This window comes from Mauremys mutica, chromosome 2, assembly GCF_020497125.1.
Source record: "Mauremys mutica isolate MM-2020 ecotype Southern chromosome 2, ASM2049712v1, whole genome shotgun sequence".
NCBI classification, from domain to species: Eukaryota; Metazoa; Chordata; order Testudines; family Geoemydidae; genus Mauremys; species Mauremys mutica.
The window spans coordinates 242,756,687-242,778,417 of NC_059073.1; the positions used below are offsets into that span (position 1 = coordinate 242,756,687).

At 44.4% G+C, this 21,731-nt stretch overlaps 1 long non-coding RNA gene across 1 annotated transcript in view; it reads right to left on the reverse strand.

Moving 5' to 3' along the window:
- The window catches only part of LOC123365335, a 41,990-nt gene extending 25,318 nt beyond the window's left edge, over positions 1-16,672 (reverse strand). The window contains exon 1 of the long non-coding RNA XR_006577531.1: positions 16,521-16,672. This is a non-coding gene — a long non-coding RNA (uncharacterized LOC123365335). The remainder of the gene's footprint in view (positions 1-16,520) is intronic.
- Positions 16,673-21,731: the final 5,059 nt, after the last annotated feature.

Genomic DNA, 21,731 nt, shown 5'->3' on the forward strand with positions numbered 1-21,731 from the left:
GTTAGTGCACAGCTCACCCGGGTATAAATCTAGTGTTCCAGTGTGTGCACACTGTCTGCATAAGCCGTTTCTGTGCACTAAAAGTTCCATAGTGCACTTTGACCTACTGTTGTTTCAACAGAACTTTTAGTGCACAGCAGCAGGGTCTACAAAGAAGGTTAGGGCACAGCACACTGGAGAACTGTAGATTTATACCCGAGCTTAGCAGGCAACAACTAGCCATATAAGCAAGCCGTAAAAATGCTGCAGTCCCAACTCCCTCAACCTACATGGCAATCTAGCCAGAAAGTTCCATCCAAATTTAATACCAATGGGCAGAGAGGTAGTTTCTGAGATAGCTATAGTCCAGATCATGACTGGCAACTTACATTTTCCTATGCAACAGGAGCCACTGGAGAGCACAGGTGCAATAAACTCTGAGTCTACCCTACTTAGTAGGTGGGCACCCACATACTGCACTAGCTAGAATTTCCAGGCAGCCTTCAAGCCCCATAAGCAGCTGCCAGCAGCAACTATAACTATTGGATACTATTAACTGAATTGTATCATTAAATGCCCTGCAATACTTGTGCAGGATGCTGTATACTAAACCGTCAGCTCATTCTTATCTAGTTTGCTCTTTGTTATGGTTTATTATCTAACTGAACTTTTTGCTACAGATGTGGCGTTTGATACTTCATTATGAGAATCCCTATGTTAAAAAAAATAGCCTGCTCATTATGTAACTACAAGTGCTGCAGTGTAAGTAGACCATTAATTGATGGGCTTAGCTATTCTTCTTTGAATAAAGAAGCTCATGAGGCTTTCTTCCCTACTCCATGGGGGGGGGGTGCCATTTTCCCCCAGGTGATTCCAATCCCTGCTCCCTGCCAGAAGGAGTTGTACATGCTGCCCTAGCCCCAAAGCTAACAAGACAGCAGTTACAAAGGCTGTGATATTGGCCTATTATAGCCATCTGCTGTAGAATACATGTGATACATGGTGGACTGAATCCTAGTCTCTGCAAAATAGAAGCGTCAAGCCCCAAGCCCCCTGACAGCCTGTAGCATGAAACTTTCTGATAAGTCTGCTGTCTGAAATGTAATCTCCCACACCACAGCATCCTGTGCTACCAGCTGAGCCTTCAGGCAAGGTCTGTGCATCCATATTTTAATGTAATTAAGCTGAGCAGTGTTATCTAATGTCCAACACATAATGAGAAGCCTAACGATTAGTGTGAAGAATTGATTCAAACAAAAACAATCAGGGGTGCCAACAAAGATGTGGCTATGTGTTAGGAAAGTGTCCTGTAGAGAGGAATCTCCTGAGACAGATACAGGAATCCCTGTCTTGACACATTAGCTGTCTACTACATTCACTGGGGAATTTAGAGTAATTTCTAGGGCCCTCTGCATGTTTCAGAATGTTGTGAGTGTTTCCCTGGCTTCTCCACTTTCTGTGAAATCCATCACTCCATTTCAGAATGCAGCCAATACGGCTGCCTAGCAGAAGCTCTGCACAAGGCGCTCCATCTGCCTTTTCTTTCCGTGTGCAAATCATCTATATTCAAGCAGGCAGGATTATTTAGCTGTTTTGTGTAATAAGATGATTGAAAGGCTTGGAGACCTGCTTTTAGCAGGTCAGACCCAGTGTTGCAAGGGGAACCCATGGGGATTCACATGCAAATTGCTTTAGAATTGACTATAGGGAAAGAAGGTTAGGGGTGGAATTACTGTTGACATGGCAAGGTCCCACATGTCTGCATATCCATGAGAATAAAACGAGTAAGATTTACACACAGGATAGATTTTAGCATTATTCATATCCATCACCTTTCACTATTGTGCGGAGGCAAACCACAATTGGTGATTCAGCAGCATGAGAGCTCTCCATGCATAGGCACTCCTGCTGAATGCAAATGCAGCAAGCCATGAGTAATTTCAGTTAAGCTTTGTGTTTGTTCTCTTGATGAGGGAGACTTGCTGCTTCAGTCACAGAGCATAAATAGAATATGTTCAGCTCAAGTGCTGAGTCCCAGCAAAGCAACTGAGACATCGTCAGATTATTCACAGCTATAGATATAGCCTACTATTCAAAGCATGACACCAACTTAAATAATATTGTTTCTGTCAATTATTTATTCACTGCAGACATGCTTCAAAATCTATTAGATGTACTGCCAGCAACTGTTAAAATTTGATACAATGGAAGTCCTCCTGACAAAACCTGACCTCCTATTGTATATCCCAGGAGATTTCCAAGCCTGGGGCTTGATTTAACAAATTGCTAACGGGGGGGAAAAGATGCTTATTTCCATTTGTGGTTGGCCAGAGGATTGCTCCCTTTCCTATCAGACAATTAGTGTCCCGTGATCTCCAACTCATATTTAGGAATAAAGCCCCACATACCCAGCCAGGTCACCATGAACACATTACCCCAGTACTCCCCACTTTGTACTGGCTTCCCACTGACTAGAGATCAGCTCACGTCCTGGTTCAAAGCCTTCCATAGGATCAGCCCAATGTACCCGACCGATCACATCTTCCTCTGTCCCCATGATCTGCTACAGCAGCTGTGTTGCACTGGAACAACGAAGCTGTCAGCCAGTGAGGGATGATGGCTTGTGAGCACAAAAGACAGAACTTTGACAGCAGCTGTTCCTAGACTATGAAATTTAGGGCTTGGCTACACTTACAAGTTGCAGCGCTGGTGGAGGCTTTCCAGCGCTGCAACAACACCCCGTCCACACTTGCAGGGCACAACCAGTGCTGCAACTCCCTGGTTGCAGCGCTGGCTGAAAACCCATCCCGGCAGGGGTATAAGGAGTGCAGCGCTGGTGATCCAGCGCTGCCCAGCAGGTGTGGACACTCACCAGCGCTTTACCTGTCCTCCAGGGAATAAGGAGGTATCCCAGAATTCCTGTTCAGCCACTCTGCACATCAGTTTGCACTCTACTGCTCTTGGCTCAGGTGACCCGCCCTGTAAATGCCCCGGGAAATTTAAAAATCTCCTTCCTGTTTGCTGCAGCCAGGTGTGGAGTGCAATCAGTTTTAATCAGTTACAGGTGACCATGCCTCCACGCGGCAAACGAGCCCCAGCATGGAGCACTGGTGAATTGCAGGACCTCATCAGTGTTTGGGGTGAGGCATCTGTTCAGGCACAGCTGCGCTCCGGCCGTAGGAATTACGATATCTTTGAGCAGATATCAAGGGCCATGCTGGATCGGGGCCATGATCGGGACGCAGTACAATGCAGGGTGAAAATTAAAGAGCTGCGGAGTGCCTATTACAAAGCCCGAGAGGGGAATCGACGATCCGGAGCTGCTCCCACGACCTGCCGTTTTTACAGGGAGATGGATGAGATACTTGGGGGTGACCCCACTGCCAATCCCAGGATAACGATGGACACTTCTGAGCAGGCTGGGGGACAGGAGGAGGAGGCGGAGGAGGCGGCGGAGGCGGAGGCGTGGGGGGGGGAGGAAACCGCGAGTGAAGCTCCTGGCATGGGGGAAGAAACCGCAGATTCCCTGGAGGCATGCAGCCAGGAGCTCTTCTCAAGCCAGGAGGAAAGCACCCAATCGCAGCAGCCAGCAGTTGCAGAAGGACAAGCAGAGGAGCGTGTTACCGGTAAGCGGCTTTTATTTTCTGGGTGAAATGTTTCTGGAGAGGAGGGGGGGTTATGGATGCATGCATGCCAGCCTCTAGATGTGGAATAGCCCGTTGATGTGGTCTATCACGTCGCGGTAATCTGCCTCAGTTATCTCAGCAAAAGCTTCATCCAGAGCGTGGGCAATATGCCTGCGCAGGTTTATAGGCAGAGCCACTGTGTCCCTTGTCCCAGTGACGGTGACGCGTCCGCGCCACTCTTCTGCCAGTGGTGGGGGGACCATTTCTGAACACAGGCAAGCCGCATAGGGTCCCGGGCGGAATCCACATTGCTCTAAAAGAGCCCCCCGCTGTTCCCTAGTGACTCGCAGTAGGGAAACATCTTCCAGGATTAAGTCCTGTGAAAAATGTTGGGAGACTCTTTAGTGAAGAGATAGGGAGATAAGATCACCCCTGCATCTGCATTTCACTCAACCCCTCTAGCACTCCAGATTACCCGAAGCAACCAGCTCCCCTCTTACACCCAAGCCCCACTTCTCCCCATATAAGCACTGCTCACTCACCATGTCGTGGCTTCTGTAGTGTTATGCGTGTGGGTAAAAGAATGCTTAAATAAGAACTCACTCCCTCAGTGTAACAATTCATGTCTGGAGATAGTGGATACAATGCTGCCCGTGTTAAATGTTGTCATTTCTGTTTCTACAGTGACCTTGACTACTGGACTGCCCAGATGTTCAACATCACAGAGGCTTCAAAATTTGAGAAAAAATCCCCGAAAGAGCAAAGAAGACATGCTGAAAACTGTTCTTAATCAGTCTGCTCGAGAGAGTAAGGACTTGAAGGATTGGCGAGAGAAAGAAAGCAGGACACGCAAGAGAAATGCAGTGGCCAAGAGGAAAACCACGGAGCGGCTGCTAAGCATCCTGGAGCGCCAAGCGGAGTCTATAGAGTCACTCGTTGCCATGCAAGCAGAGCACTACCGTGCTACTCCCCCACCCGCCCCGTCCTTTGTGCCTTGTGCCCCAATGTCAGCTCAAACCACCTTTCCCCAGCATCCAGGTTCTTACCACCACCAGCTGCCTCCAACACCTGTATGTTCCCCAACCAGCCCTGATACCTACCACCACCCTTACCCTCTGCATTCAACCCCCATCACCATGCAGTATATGAACCCTGAAGTGCAGGATTCATTAAACAGCAATCCAGACAGGGCATATGCAAACTTGTGACTGTACAGTTCACCAACCCACACCCCTGCCCTCTTGTGTTCATGAAATGTTGTGTGTCTGTCTGTCTGTCAAGGAAGTTTTTTTCTTTTCAATAAAACAATTCTTGGCTTTGAAAACAGTCTTTATTATAGCAGATAGTGAAAGATACCTTAGCCCAGTAAAGAAAGAGGCACTACAAATCATATTATTATTATGGATAATAGAATAACAGTGTAAGCAGTGCAATTCACTCCCATGCAAGGCAGCAAACATTATTGTTGGCTTTCAGCCTCAAATTCTTCCCTCAAGGCATCCCTAATCCTTGTAGCCCTGTGCTGGGCCTCTCTATTAGCCCTGCTCTCTGGCTGTGCATATTCAGCCTCCAGGACTTGAACCTCGGTGGTCCATGCCTCACTGAATGTTTCACCCTTCCCTTCACAAATATTATGGAGGGTACAGCAAGCGCATATAACCGCGGGGATGCTGCTTTCCCCCAAGTCTAGCTTCCCATACAAGCAACGCCAGCGGGCTTTTAAACGCCCAAAAGCACACTCCACAGTCATTCTGCACCGGCTCAGCCTGTAGTTGAACCGGTCCTTGCTCCTGTCAAGCTTCCCTGTATAGGGTTTCATGAGCCAAGGCAGTAACGGGTACGCGGGGTCTCCAAGGATCACAGTGGGCATTTCGACATCCCCTACTGTGATCTTTCTGTCTGGGAAAAAAGTCCCTGCCTGCATCTTCCTGAACAGGCCACTGTTCCGAAAGATGCGTGCATCATGCACCTTTCCAGGCCAGCCTGTGTAAATGTCAATGAAACGCCCGCGGTGATCCACAAGCGCCTGGAGAACCATAGAGAAATACCCCTTCCGATTAACGTACTCTGATGCCAGGTGGGGGGGGGGCCAGAATAGGAATATGCGTCCCATCTATCGCCCCTCCACAGTTAGGGAAACCCATGTGTGCAAAGCCATCCACAATGTCCTGCACGCTCCCCAGAGTCACGGTCTTTCTTAGCAGGATGCGATTAATTGCCTTGCAAACTTGCATCAAAACGATTCCCACGGTCGACTTTCCCACACCAAACTGGTTCCCGACCGACCGGTAGCTGTCTGGAGTTGCCAGCTTCCAGATTGCAATAGCCACTCGCTTTTCCACCGTCAGGGCAGCTCTCAATCTTGTGTCCTTGCGCCGCAGAGTGGGGGCGAGCTCAGCACACAGTCCCATGAAAGTGGCTTTTCTCATACGAAAGTTCTGCAGCCACTGCTCGTCATCCCAGACTTCCATGACGATGTGATCCCACCACTCAGTGCTTGTTTCCCGAGCCCAAAAGCGGCGTTCAACGGTGCTGAGCATTTCCGTAAATGCCGCAAGCACTTTAGTGTCACACGCGGCAGGCAAATCCATATTGATATCATCGTCGGAATCCTCACTGTCACTTTGGAGCTGAAGGAATAGCTGGACTGCCAAACGTGTTGTGCTGGTGACACTCATCAGCAGAGTCCTCAGCAGATCGGGCTCCATTTGCCACAGAAATCGCGATTCACACAGAGAGTAACAGAAAGACACTCACAATGGCGCCAAACGCTGCTGGAAAGAGTGAATGCTGGGATGTGAAGCGATGCACCACGGGGCGCTGGCAAACAGGAAGCGGAATGACCCGCACACTTCCTTCCCCTTCCCACAATACTCAGCGCCAAAACGGCGCCAAAACGGGACGAGGTGCTCTGTGGGATAGCTGCCCACAATGCACCTCTCAATACAGCGCTGGAAAGTGCTGCAAGTGTGGCCACACTGCAGCGCTGGTAGCTGTCAGTGTGGCCACACTCCAGCGCTGGCCCTTCCACAGCTGCATGACCAGCGCTGTAACTCCCAGCGCTGCAACTTGTAAGTGTAGCCAAGCCCTTACTCTCCAATGAGAAAAAGATGACACCATAATCAGAGCTAAAATGTGAAATTCACTTCATCTTTTCTTTCTCTCATTAAGATCTTCATACACACTTCCTACAAACAAACCAAACTATTTCTCACACAGACTGAAGGAGTTAAAAGGGAGAGATACCATTCTTTCTATTACAGGTGGGAGATGCTCAGATACTATGCTTTGATGGGCCTTAATACAGAAGACACAGATAATTATGTGTGACCTTCTCTACACTAGAAAATTAGGTCAGTTTAAGTACATTGGTCAGAGTTGTGAAAAATCCACACCCGTAAGCACCATAGTTAAGCCAACCCAAGTCCCCACATAGACAGTGCTAGATCGACAGAAGAATTCTTTCGTTGACCTAGCTACCATCTCTTGGAGAGAGGTTTACCTATGGGAGAATCCTTCCTGTTGGCATAAGTAATGTCTACGCTGAAGCACTACAGTATATAGCCATGCCGCTGTAGCATTCTAAGTGTAAACAAGCCCTGTGAAAATCAAAAATAGTTGGCACAGTAGGCCCTTAAAATAAATCAGTTTCTCTTTCCTCTACAGGAAATAGAAGAATCTTGAGTCTTGGAGAAAAATATTATGTAGACCAGCGGTTCTCAAAACTTTAGCAACCTAAGGATACCCATTTTGATTTAAGATTTTTCATGGACCCCCAAATCCCCTGCTCAGCCCCGGGTCCCACCCCTCCTATTCCCCCCCACACACACACTCCACCCCGCCACTCCTCTTCCCCACCTCTTTCCACCCCCTCCCCTGAGTGTGCCCCATCCCCATTTCTCCCCTTCCCTCCTAGTACCTCCTGCATGCTGATGAACAACTGTTCCCGAGCATGCAGGAGGCACTGGAGGGAGGGGGAGGAGCTAATCAGCAGGGCCAGTGGACCCCATGAAGTACCCTCATGGACCCCCAGGGGTCCACAGACCCCAGTTTGAGAAACACTGATGTAGACTGTTGCTAGCTCTTTTGTTGAGTTCATATGAGTTTTTCCACACCAGAACTTCAAAACCCTACTTTAATATTAGACCCTGTCCTGAGATGAAGCTTGCATAAAATAACTCAGTGAAACTTTCACTTGTTTCCATTAGAGACATAAGGTGGGTGAGGTAATATTTTTTATTGGACCAACTTCTATTGGTGAGAGAGAAGCTTTCGAGCTTACACAGTCAGGTGGGAACGGCGAACGGGTTAGCTGGAGTAAGATTCGGTAAAAATTGAGCCAGGACTCAGGATTTGGCACTTGAAGGGCAAAACAAGGTAGCAATTAGCTCAAGCTTATATTTTCATAAAGGACTGTACAGTCAGTTTGTTTAGACACAAGGAGAAGGAAGTTGTGTCGCCCCAATAATACTGCTTATAGTGTAGTGCAATATCAGAGTTGAGGAGCAGGTGATAGAAAGGATGGTCTGAGCTGTGACATACTGACAATATCCAGAATGAGCTTCATTTAAAAATTAGATTTAAACCCTTTGGGGATAGATTCATAGATTGTAGGGCTGGAAGGGACCTCGAGAGGTCATAAAGTCCAGTCCCCTGCCCTCATGGCAGGACCAAATACTGTCTAGACCATCCCTAATAGACATTTATCTAACCTACTCTTAAATATCTCCAGAGATGGAGATTCCACAGCCTTCCTAGGCAGTTTATTCCAGTGTTTAATCACCCTGACAGTTAGGAACTTTTCCCTATTGTCCAACATAAACCTCCCTTGCTGCAGTTTAAGCCCATTGCTTCTTGTTCTGTCCTTAGAGGCTAAGGTGAACAAGTTTTCTCCCTCCTCCTCATGACACCCTTTTAGATACCTGAAAACTGCTATCATGTCCCCTCTCAGTCTTCTCTTTCCCAAACTAAACAAACCCAATTCTTTCAGCCTTCCTTCATAGGTCATGTTCTCTAGACCTTTAATCATTCTTGTTGCTCTTCTCTGAACCCTCTCCAATGTCTCCACATCTTTTTTGAAATGCGGTGCCCAGAACTGGACACAATACTCCATTTGAGGCCTAACCAGCACAGAGTAGAGCAGAAGAATGACTTCTTGTGTCTTGCTAACAACACACCTGTTAATGCATCCCAGAATCATGTTTTCTTTTTTTGCAACAGCAACACACTGTTGATTCATATTTAGCTTGTGGTCCACTATAACTCCTAGATCCCTTTCTGCTGTACTCCTTCCTAGACAGTCTCTTCCCATTCTGTATGTGTGAAACTGATTGTTCCTTCCTAAGTGGAGCACTTTGCATTTGTCTTTATTAAACTTCATCTTGTTTATCTCGGGCCATTTCTCCAATTTGTCCAGATCATTTTGAATTATGACGCTATCCTGCAAAGCAGTTGCAATCCCTCCCAGTTTGGTATCATCTGCAAACTTAATAAGTGTACTTTCTATGCCAATATCTAAGTCGTTGATGAAGATATTGAACAGAGCAGGTCCCTAATGATTGCATTAGGTCTCCTAGAGAAGTTACATACACTGTACATAAATTCTACAAAAGCACATTCACAATTGCATTTTTAATACAATCTCTGGGAGTTATTAAGAACTTCTAAGGGCTTTTGGGAACAAAACACCTGAAATGGATTTCCTAGGAAATACCTGGGCATGAGGGGAAGGCAAATTCTCCCCTCCAAAGCCCACTTTAAGAAGCCGCGCCCCAGAAAGAGACCCATTGTGTATTAATTACCCTTTTTCTGGTAAAACCAGATCAAAGAACTGAATAAAGGGTGGAGGAAACATGTGTGCTTGTTCTGAGCTGAAGCTGTGATGAACTTGTGATCACACAGGAAAGCCCTAGGGTGGGATGTTGAAGGACTGCTTTTACTATATTGGTAAGCTTATTAGCAGGTCTATAGGTTCTTTTCAATATGGTTACTCTGTAGTGCTTTTTACCTGAAGAATAAATTAGGCTTGCTTAGATAGAGTTATGTCTTAACTTCTAGCTATTGACAATCTATCAGTCTCTGGAGAGAGAGCAAGCAGATGTGCTTGGGCAGCCTGTCTCTGCTGGGGATAACACAATGAAGGCAGGCAACTGTACAGCCTGGAAATACTGCAGTCAGAAGGGAATAAGATGTCCAAAAAGGCAACAACTGGGGAGCTGGAAGCCTGGGGAGTCCTTGCTGGAGCAGTGAGGGGTAAAACAGGTGCAGTTGCCCTGAACAGCAACATGAGCTACCTACCATTGCCACTGGCTCAACAGCAGGGATTTGTTCCCTCTCCCCCGCCCCCCCACAAAGTTCCCTCCTATAGAGGAGACCATAGTGGGGTGAATACTGTCAAAACCTCTTCATTTAGAATTTTAAACAGACTTGTTTCAATTGTTTCTATGTTCACATTCTCCAAATAGGATGCACTGCCAGTGTGCCACTGGGAATAGTCAAAGGTAGCAAAACAAGTGTTGCAGCCCAACCTTGGAAAACAAATTCTGATTGGGCAATCCTAAGCATCCCTTTCTTTTGTTTATCTAATCAAGGAATAGTAAACACAGCATGTGACTAGGGCTGCTTGGTCAGAAAAGGAAACATTCTTCACAAAGCTGTAAAAAAAAGGTGGAAAATGGAAAGATTTTGACCAGCTTTACATAGAACTGTTCCATCCCAACTGCTCAAATTGCAAATAGTAAATGCTTTCACATCCTTCCTTGTGAAGAGCAGGCCAAGACTTTTCACATAAATTAAGTAAGTCTGAACAAACACCTCTGAGAAAAATGTATCAGAGGGGTAGCCGTGTTAGTCTGGTTCTGTAGAAGCAGCAAAGAATCCTGTGGCACCTTATAGACTAACAGACGTTTTGCAGCATGAGCTTTCGTGGGTGTCATCCGAAGAAGTGGGTATTCACCCACGAAAGCTCATGCTGCAAAACGTCTGTTAGTCTATAAGGTGCCACAGGATTCTTTGCTGCTTCTCTGAGAAAAATGGCATCTGTTGGCAGACAATTTGCTGATGCAGGGCTGTGGAAGAATGAAGCTGTACTCGCAGAATTTGTGTTTTACTTATTATATTCATATACTGGAAACAGATTTAAAACACTTAACTGGTGGAGGTATAGTTCCAGACTGGACCAGTAGAGGTGCTGTTTATTGTAGCTTATGACTGGAGACCCACATGGCCACTTGGAGAAGCAGGAGTGAGGCTATGTCTACAGTTGAGCTAAAGATGTGATTTCCAGCTCTCAGATACACTCACATTCATCCACCTAGCATGCTAAAAATAGTAATGCAGTTGTGGTAGCACAGGTAGAAGCAAGTGGCAGCAAGGACTAGTTGCTCTGAGTACACAGTCACAGGGTCCAGGCTGGCTTGTACTCAGGGTGGCTAGCATGTACTGCCACTGCCCATGCTACCAAGGTTATGCTACTAGGTTTAGCATGCTAGCAAGTTGAGAACAAGTGTGAGTATGTTTATGTGAGCTGGGAGTCACCTCCAGCACCAAGGGTAGATGTAGCTTGAGTGGGGGCAGGAGGCATCAGGAGAAGTTACTTTAAGTGCCTGTTTCAGTCTCATTGTCATAAAGCTCTGTTCGGCTTCCCCAGCTAGTGTTTTCCTCCACCTATTTCTCCTAACCCTCTCTTCCATTCAGAGTGAAACACAAACAGAGAGATCACCTGTGTGAACTCTTTCCACAGCACAACCACCACCACAACTGTCAGTAGGTAGCATCCTAGCTGGTAGTTCCATCAGACACCAGGCTCAAGAGGCAATGGAAACTGAAATATCCTCACTCTTAAAATGGATCTGGAACTGGTTGAGGTACTTTGGCAGGGCACTGTAGGAAAGCTTGCGTGGCCTCTCCTTATGCTGTACACAGAGCACTTTGCTCCAGGACTGGCAATCTAGCACTTTTCAGCAGCACTAAACTCATGACTAAGATGTTAGCGTGAAACTGAATCCACCTTACGTTCTCCAAAGGTTCTACAGTGGTAAGAGGTGGCATTATGTGAATGAGCATGTTTGAAAATAGCTCTCCGATCTCTGAGTTTTGAAGTTTATCAGCTAAATCCTGAGGGCCTTATTCAGTTCTTATTCAGGCCAAACTCCCAATGAAGTTGGCTAAGCAAAGACTAAGTAAGGCCCACATGATCTAGCCCCGTGACTCTAGTTTTGGACAGTTTTTTTCCTAAAGCCTACATATCAGTATGTTAGTCAAATTTAAATGGCGCTCCTGGGGTAAGGGCTGTTCTGAGAAACTCAATTCTTTATCTGTGGGAAACAGTTTGCAGACACACCCAGAGCAACTGCAGGATTAAAAAGAAAAGTAGCTATAAAGTGAACCCACATTTGCAGCAACAGAAAGGGAACAGATGTGTGAATAAGTTATTAGCTCTTTAAAAATATCCACTGCTTCTATCAGTTGTAACTGGTTAAGAATATCATTCATTCTCTTGAACTTTCTAGGTGCTGAGAAACTGCTAAAGCTATGCAAAACACTTTGGCGTTTCTCTTCTTATAAACTTAGCCTTTTTATAATACTGCGATGCTCCCACTTCTAATTCCATTAACAACTCTCTTCAGAGATTTTGACTGCCTATAACAGATTCACAAGAGAGCACTAAGTATTCATCTTTGTCTGAAATTAATACGTACTGCAGCATGTATACATATATGCAATAATGCATTGTCCTGAAGCTCTGTAATAAGTAGCCACAAAGATGAATTAAGCAAGACATAAAAAGTAACCCTACAGTTCTACAACCCCCTTTTACAGATCACTCACTGATAGGTCAATGGGAACATGAAAAAAAATCAGCTTTCATTTTGAAATTAGGTATACTTCTTCACTAGGGGCTGCTGAATACAAAAAAAAAATCTGAAATTTCAGAAGTAACCAAAACACCATTTTTCCATTTACAAATATACAAATGTAACATTTATATATATATTAAATAATTGCTTTTGAGCACCACTCATGTTGGTTCTGAAGCCTCCAGTTTTGAAGAAATTAATGTTATCTGAGATCACAAGCTCTATTTAGCTGATGTTAATTAAGAAAATTGACTCTGCCACTCATACCTTAAAACATTTGTATACCACCACAGAGTCTCTTTTCTTCATATTTCATTATAAACATTGGTGTGTACAAAAATTGATAAGGACTCTACACTCAAATACTGTTAACAGTACAGTTACTTCCACTTTTTCTTATTACCTCTTTGTAGTTGTGATCACATTTAAGTAGAGAGCATTAAAAAGGAGCCAAATGAGAGACCCTAGAACCTATTCCAGAACTAGATAGATGGAAGGACAATAGCCAGCTAGAGACTTGCTCTATGTAATCCCATCTCATTAGCAAGGAGTTAAGAAAACAAATATTAACAGAGTTTAAAGGGAAACAATGGGCTGAAATATTTCCTTTCATCATGAAATAGTGCCATTAGTTTCGGGCAACATAGCACAAGGAATTCCCCCCTCTCCTTTTAAAAGTACTTTTATTGAAAATTCTCATCATTCAGAAGGGGATAGAGAGAAAACAAAACCACATGTAAATTAGGACCAAAGTTTTCATAATTGGCTAGTGAATTTTGGGTGCCCAACGTGAGACTCCTTAAAGGGTCTATTTCCAGAGAGTGATGAGCATGCACCCTCTGAAATATCAAGATCTTTAAGCTGTCAAAAATTGGACACCCAAAAAAAAATCACATCCCAAATCACTGGTCACTTTTGAAAATTTTGGCCTAGAGCATTGCAATTATATTACAAGTGCAAGTGACGTTGTAACCGTGTTAGTCCCAGGATATTAGAAAGACAAAGGTGGGTGAGGTAATACCTTTTAATGGATCAGCTTCTGTTGGGGAGAGAGACAAGCTTTCAAGCTTACACAGAAAAGCTCAAGCTTGTCTCTCTCTCTCCCCAACAGAAGTTGATCCATTAAAAGATATTACCTCACTCACCTTGTCTTTCTAAGAGCAAGTGAGTGATGCAACCATGAAGTATCAGATCCTTTGGAGGTTATATATTCACCCTTCCCCAAGAACTTTCTACAGACACATGCAAACTTTAACACCTTAGGTAAGATTTTACTACTGTGCCCCCTGAACCCAGCCAATATTTGTAACCCATATCCACACACACTATTATATTTTAATACCACCTTAAAGAAGTTAACTTCTTCTCTTCAGTGCAGATGGGGTAGTGAAAGTTTCCATGTCCAAATTAACGTAAGTAAAAATTATTCACGAAGTAACACTGATCACTAAACTCTCCATTTAGCTGGCAACATTGAATTCAGCAACACTACATTATGTAACACTGTTGCTAATTGTGTAATGTTTGTTTTAGGCCTAGTTAGGCCCCTGGATGCAGGGCCATCCTTAGGCATATGCAGCATACCAGCACAGGGCACCTGAAAATCTGGGGCACCACTGGGTCTTAATATCCAACTACCCTGGTCTTCCTATTCCTGTTCTGACCCTTTCTGCAGACTCCCACAGCTAGCTGCTGCAGCCTGGTGACTTTTACTCCGGAGGGGATCTAGTAACTTAAAAGTGGAAAAGCCTCCAGCCTGCCAGACCTATTAGCTCAACACTGAAATTATTAACAGGGCCGGCTCCAGGCACCAGCTCAGCAAGCAGGTGCTTGGGGTGGCAAGTCGGGCTCTTCGGCGGCGGCTCCCTCGGTCTCTCTCAGAGGGAAGGACCTGCCACCAAAGTCCCGTGGAAGAAGAAAGCAGCGCTGTGGAGCTGCCACCGATGGCAACTCTCCCCCCCGCAGCTTGGGGCAGCAAAAACCCTGGAGTCAGCCCTGATTGTTAAAGAGCCACTCAAGTGGTAATGAAGCCATTTAACACACATTTGCCAACTCCCAGGTATATACTGCCAGTTTCAAAAACACGGCTGTCCTTTCTGTTCATTCCTTTCTCCCTTCACCTCTCTTCCTCATTGAAGAGAGCCCTTAAAGGGACAACACCCCTTTCCTGCCAGATAGCCGGACAAAAAGTTTCCCTTTCTTTACTTCTGGTTATCTGATGAACTAGTTTTAAGAGAACCCTCCAGAAAAATCAGTACCTATATAAAATCCTTTGTTATGCCTAAAATCTTTGGAAACATTTTTTAAAGTTGGTGAAATTTCATAAACATGTCTATTGTTATGGAGACCACACAAACTAAAATTAGTGTTCCCTTTTTCTAAAAAAGCAATGCACATTGTTATGAACACACTAAACCTCTGTGACTGATTAATTTAAAATAATGTCTTTGTTTCAGTGAGTTAAATATGTAGTAATCTGGAATGATTACTTTATGAAGGCTTAAGAGGATATTTAAAATAAAAATCTTAGAAATACCAATTAAGAAAATGTAAAACAGAGAAGAGCTGCGTCATGCATTCCATAATATTTAATGTTGTATTCAGCAAGACAGCTGACTCACCCTTCCTACAAAGCGTTTGCAAATAAATCTCTGAAAAACTTCAAAACCTGTGACTGACATTTTTTATTCTCAAGTTTAGTGCTTTTAATTAGGTACCTTCTGCATGTCCAGTCGTCACCATCTGGCATGCAGTGGAAAACATGCTCCATTTTCTTTAGAAAGACATTGCAGAAGAGGTTTTTTTTTCAAATGTCATTTGCTTCATTTTGGGTTCAGGGATTTGGCTGGAAAGGGGTGAGCAGGGTGGTGGAGGGAAGAGAGGAAGGAGACAGTGGGGAGAGAGCAGGGCCTGGGGCAGAGCAGGAGTGGAGTATGGGCAGGGCCACAAACAGAAGAGGTGGGCTGGGGAGCTAGCCTCCCCAAGCGGCAGCTTCACCCACTGCCCATGACAGCAGGTAAGAGTGGGTTGGCTCCCGCACACCCAGCATGCGCTGCAGTCTCCTGAGGCAGGGTCTGTAGTCACAGAGCTGAATGCGCTGGCGCCACACATTCTGCACAAGGGGGAGGGTACGGGGGTCTCTGTGGGGAACTGAGACTCTCCGCCACCGTGAGGCGGGCTGGGCACCTCAGTATTCTTTGCTGCCTCTCTCCCCCGCCCTGGGCTGTGAACCCAGGCTGCCATCAGGCATAGGGGCACCAGTTTAATACTACTGCGTAGGGCCCCATAAATCCTAAGGACGGCCCTGATTGGATGCATATGTGCACCTCCCCCTGCTACCAATGGAAGCTTTGCTCATGCTTCAAAGTGCAGTCTATGGCTCTTTATTTCTATTAGTGGGGATCCACTCAGAAGGAAGAGTCTTTAAAGGTTGTTTGCATGCTAGAGACAGACCACCCCCACTCCCAATCTAACTGAAAGCATGTCTGCAAACACCCTTGTGGAAGACACCCCCAGCTTCCTACGTCTGACTACGTGAGAGGCAGTATTGGCAGTCCCAAAAATTCAAAAGTCATGAGTCAGCCCTCTGTGCCCCCTCTCAAAAATTAGATGATTTGTAAAATAATTAGTTTAAAAAATACATTTTAGATTATTTTTAATTTGCCGTCAGGGTTCAAGATATCAAGCTTTCATGAAGGTTAAAAACTTTCATTAATAAAAGTAGTAAAGGTAGATTCTGATTTATTCAGATGACTCCATGAGCAGGTTCTTTAGGAAAAGAGTCACCTAATATGAAATTTGTGATAAAAATCAGGAGAGTTGGCAACACTCGTTTGCAATTTTCAGTTTTAAAACATTGGGCTCAATTCTGCTGTCAATGATTTTACACCAGTATAAGACTCCAGTAAATTCAATGGAGTTATGCCCAGTATGTAAGGAACAGAAGATCCAGTGTATGTAAATGGTACTTCTTTGACCTAGAACAGAAGGGCAACTCTACCACAGGTGGGATGGGGGGAGGAGGAGACTCACCACCAAGGAAAGAAAATGGTTGTACCTCTTTTCCAGTGTTTCAGCCAGTGGATAGGGTGACCAGATGTCCTGATTTTAGAGGGACTGTCCTGATATTCGGGGCTCCTCCTGTTCCAACTTTTCATGCTTGCTTCCCTACCAGTGGAGGACACAACTTTAGTTTACAACTAGGGATCCACAGATGCTTCTCAGACAGAAGCTACTCAGATGCTGCACTGAATCAGCATATGGTCTGCCCCTCCCCTGTTGTACACTTTCCCTGGTCAGCCCACCTACTTTCTAGGCTGTGCTGGCTAGCTCCACCCCATGAACCCAGCTGAAACAGAGCTTGGGGTATGTTTGGTTTTTAAGCCACCTGCTTGGTGCCATACAAGACATTGCCTCACAATGCTGGAACACGCCTGTGGGCAGATTTTTCCACTGCCAGGAGCCTGAAGCCCATTGTCAGAGCGTAGTCCTTTTTCAGCATTGGTAGGCTTCAAATTTGACCTCTCTTTTCCATGTATTATTTCATTCTTTAGAAGTAATCATTTCAAAAGAATAAAAACCACATCATTGTCAGCAGCACAGCCATCTTAAGCAACCTCACCACAAGGAGATATATATATATATATATATATATATCTTGAATTCAAAAATATATAATTGGCTTCTAGCTTCAAGTTTCTAAGGAGTCCAAGTTTATAAGTCACAAGGACTGGAACAACATAGCAGTTATGAAAAAAAAACACAAATCAAGGACCTTCTGATTTTTGCTCAAATATGAAACTTTTTAAACAGTTGGCTTGTGTGCATGTTATTCCTGAATCACCATTTGCCTGATTAGCCCATCAGTCTCTCCACCCTTGTCAATTTGATAATGATGGTGAGATGATCGTTTTCATATTTTAGAAGGGATGGGAGCCCAAGCCTGTAGGCTCTGAACACCGACTCTTTCCTTTGTTTTCTGTAGGAGTTGGTTTGGGCCCCATGGGCAGAACTTCCATGCACATTAACAGTTTGCAGGACTTGGGTCAAATGTAGCATAAATACATGCCAAAACAGAAACATCCCTCAATCTTGATAGCTCAGTGGTTTGAGCATTGGCCTGCTTAAACCCAGGATTGTGGGTTCAATCCTTGAGGGCCATTTAGGTGTCTGGGGCAAAAATCTGTCTGGGGATTGGTCCTGCTTTGAGCAGGGGGTTGGACTAGATGACCTCCTGAGGTCCCTTCCAACCCTGATATTCTATTATTTGCTTTTAAGTATTCCCTCCCTCTGTCCCTCAGTCCTGCCAAAAATCAAATCTATCAATCCTGATTGATATCAAGATAAAAGGAAGATGCTGGTCAGATCCTCAGCTGGTGGAAATTGATGTTGTTCAGAGGATCTGCTCCTGATTCCTTATTGTCACCCTCAAGTTAAAACTTTTTTTGTTTCACTGGAACAGCAGTAAGATTAGGGCCTGATCCAACTCCCATTAAAGTCAGTAAAAAGGTCTGTTTTTAAGGTACTATGGCGATTAGCCTGTATACAATTGATTTTAAATGTGTGATCTAAATTCAACTGACTTTTAAACACAAATTTGGCTGTCACAGACATTTCCGATCAAACCAGCTGTGAAAGAATGGTCTGCTCAGCTCTCCAGCTTCAAGATGTCAAAATCTTGCCTTTGACCCCTGCAGCAGATGAGACATCACAACGTCGGCGCTCCAACAATAAACTCACAGCCAGGCTTTCCATGCTGCTTACTGCCCATTGTTTTGCATAATGTAATCCTGGAATGAAGCCAAGGCTGCAACCTGACTTGGATTTTTATTAAACACACAAATCTCCATTGGGAAATAGGAATGAAACAAACATTGGCTTTATTTTCATTACCAATTAGAAAGTAGGGAAAGTATGAGGAGAGCAGACTAAGTTATGATGATTATTTTAAATATCAAATCCTACATAATGAGGAACTGGGGGTGGGGATGCAGGGAAATGCCTTTGAACTCAAGAGGCTGATGAGCAAAGCAAAGAATGAAAAGGATCATGTCTAATGCTGAAAATGAACAAAGGGAAAACCTGCTTTTACATTTGGAAATTTTACTTTAGTGAAAGAAAAACGTTAGGTTAGTCAAGCAGAAGGATGTTTAGAAAGCTTTGCATTTGAAGTCATAGAAAATTCAACTTCTGTCTTAGAGTTTTCCCTGCAGTAAAACTACTGTTGTGGAAACAAGTTTAAGAAGTTTTAGCTTAGAGACATCTCAGGCAGTAGGTCAGGCAGAACTGACTAAAGTTCTGTTTACAGTAAGATGTTTCAAACCCTTAGTTCCCAATAGTTTCCCCCCTGGAACTATTTATATACTTACCCCATTTGAGCCTTTTCTACACCACAGATCACTACTACTGCCACTGATGGAGTTTCACCTGTTGGGGAACACAGGCTTCGGATTCAACTGGAAAAGAATATTTGTTCCTCAACCCCACTGCTTAATAAAGTGCTTCTAGCAAAAATAGACCCTCCAGGACACAAAACCTAGATCAGAAACAGTCCTGGGCAGTTTATTCTGCATCATCTAGACTACTTATCACAATATTTTATAATGGATCTCTCTAAAACTGGGCCACGTCTATTACCTCCTAAAATGAATTCTATTGTTTCACGGTTGCCATAGCTCTGTTTCAAGGTAGTAATGAGGCTTATATGGCTTCCAGACTAGATTTCAAGCTTTGGCATGTATTGGAAGCACACAAGCACAGAGTAGCTAGTTGGTGCAGAATGGAGCACTGATGGTGAATTCTTAGCCTGTCATGTTGTGTGCACACACAGCTTTGACAGCCTGAGTCACTGCCCTGATTTCACTCCCTTTGCTTGCTAGAGCTAGCCTGGAGTCTGGGATTTGTGAAGGAATAGCAGAAATCCTGTGCCAAGTATTGTGATGTTAGTTACTCACATAACTTTCTCATTGTACAAACTTGTATCTGCTCTAGCTCTCAGACTATGAATTTTGTAATATCGTGCCAATCTAGTTACTCACGGTCCTCTCCAACTGACTCAACATTTACTGTGGTTTAGGCTTCCCTATTCTTGTGGGACATTAGCACCACAGGTAAAAATGTGAGCTGGGCCAGTGAAAGTAAAAGAAAGTAAGGCTGCAAAAGCTCCGCAGGCTTGTTTGCAAAGGGTTTCACAACTCAGTCTTGCAGCTTGATTTACTCAGGCTGGAAGGTTTTCCCTCAAATCTCCATGGGGAAGCCCCTACACAGGCAGCTCATTGTTAACCCTCTCCAAACTACCCCTAGCTGTCCTGTTCCTTGCAACAAGCTGCCCTCCCCCCGAGTCCCTCCCTCTCCTTACTGTAGATATCTTCAGGGAAGTCCAGATGCCTGTTCTTTCCTCCTGGAGTCAGGTGGCCCCATTCCCTGACCTCCCTAGCAAACACTAGATAATACTTCTCTCACCTGGCTTTCAGGGGGCTATCAGGTGTGAGCTACTGACCTGTAACCCTAAAGGATCTCCCACAAGAATAGGATGCACCCACAGAGCAAGGGGAGAAGGGAAAAATCACAATCATTGCAGTAGCTCAAACACCTCCCTAGCTGTTTACAAGAATTATTTTGGGAAAACAAACATCTTTCCCTCCCTACAAACCCCAGGACTCTTGATATGCTGTCTATGCCTTCTGTGGAGAGGAGAATTGACAGTAAGCCAAGGGTCTTGGAGCTAAGCATGCTAAGGATTATGGAATGCCTCTCAGCTGGCTGGCGGTTGGAATTGGCATGTGTTCCCTAATCCAAATGCTTAATAAGGTGCTGCTCACAGAACTCCCCCAGGGTCCCTCATGCATAGAAGATCTTTCAACTGGCAGCCCATCTGGAGGGCTTCTGTCTAGTTTAAAAAGGGAATAGAAAAGGCCACTCCACCTCAGGTGAAGGTAGGGAGAGATCACGGAAGATATCTAAGGTAACAAGAGATCCCAGGTCTTGCAAGGCAGACATATGGATCCTGAGGCTGAGTGAAGGTGTCCAGCTAGATAGAGGGAGGGGAAAGCATGGCAGGTGAGGACAACCTCACCTCATGCTGAATCTTTTCCAAGCATTGATGATGTTTACAAATACACTGAAAATTGAACCCAAGGTTCGGGTCAGTAAATATTTGTTCCATGTTCAATAAATATTTCACACAGTTCTAGAAGACAGTGATGTCCCTTGTTGGCATTGGGAGAAAATATAAGCATAATTCATAACCACCACCAATGGATTGATTGTGACTAAGCTCTGCCAGTTAATTCTGGGTCACCATCACTGTTTGCAAACTATTCATGATTCACTTCAGTGGCTATATCCCTCTACTGAAACACAACCTGATAGAAAAAAGGGATCTCCAACCAGCACGAACACTGAAGAGATAAACTCCTACATTATAAGACTTTATATAAAATATAGCACTTTTCATCCAGAGATATCAAAGGAAGTAAGCAAGCATTGTCCTCATTTTAGAGATAGGGAAATCGAGGAATAAAGAAGAAGTCAAATAACTTGCCTAAGGGTCACACACTGGTTCTGGGACAGAACCTGGATTTTACTCTAAGATCACTAGTGGATTAAACACTGGATCCACTGAAATCAGTGGGATTTTTGCTATAGACTTCAGTGGAGCGTGGATTTCACCTAGATCACTTGACTTTCAGATCTAACCATTTGAAATCTGTGTTTATCTGTAAAGATACACATAGCTATATCAAAAGTCACTTCAGTTGCTCACTCCCCATATGATGACAAAGTTCTAAAATTGTTTAACTGACTCACGCCAAAAATGTAAACCCACTCAGAATGCTGAGTCCAGAACAAGCTGATTTTACTAAATATATTGTACTCCAAGGGAACATCTTTCAAGACAAATCATTAGATTATCATCATCATCAGGAGCGATGAGTGCTGCTAGGCAGGAAGCCCATCCCATTACAAAAAGAAAAAGGAAAATCTATTGTGTTTTGTAAAAATACTGGTTTTCTAAAAATAAGATGAAAATTATCAGTTCATGGGGAGGAATGGCATGGTCTCTGGCATGAAAGCCACTTCCCAACAACACCAAACTTCCTATTTTTAGAGAAAGAGGCACTCACATGAATTGTTCTCTATTTTGGTAGAATTTCTACCCAGTATGATTGAGAATTTATTTCATCGTCCCCACCCTCTTCATACCTTTGTCTTAAATCTTTGATTTAAAAGTCCCTTAAAGTTTTTTTACTGCTCTTTCTGACCATAT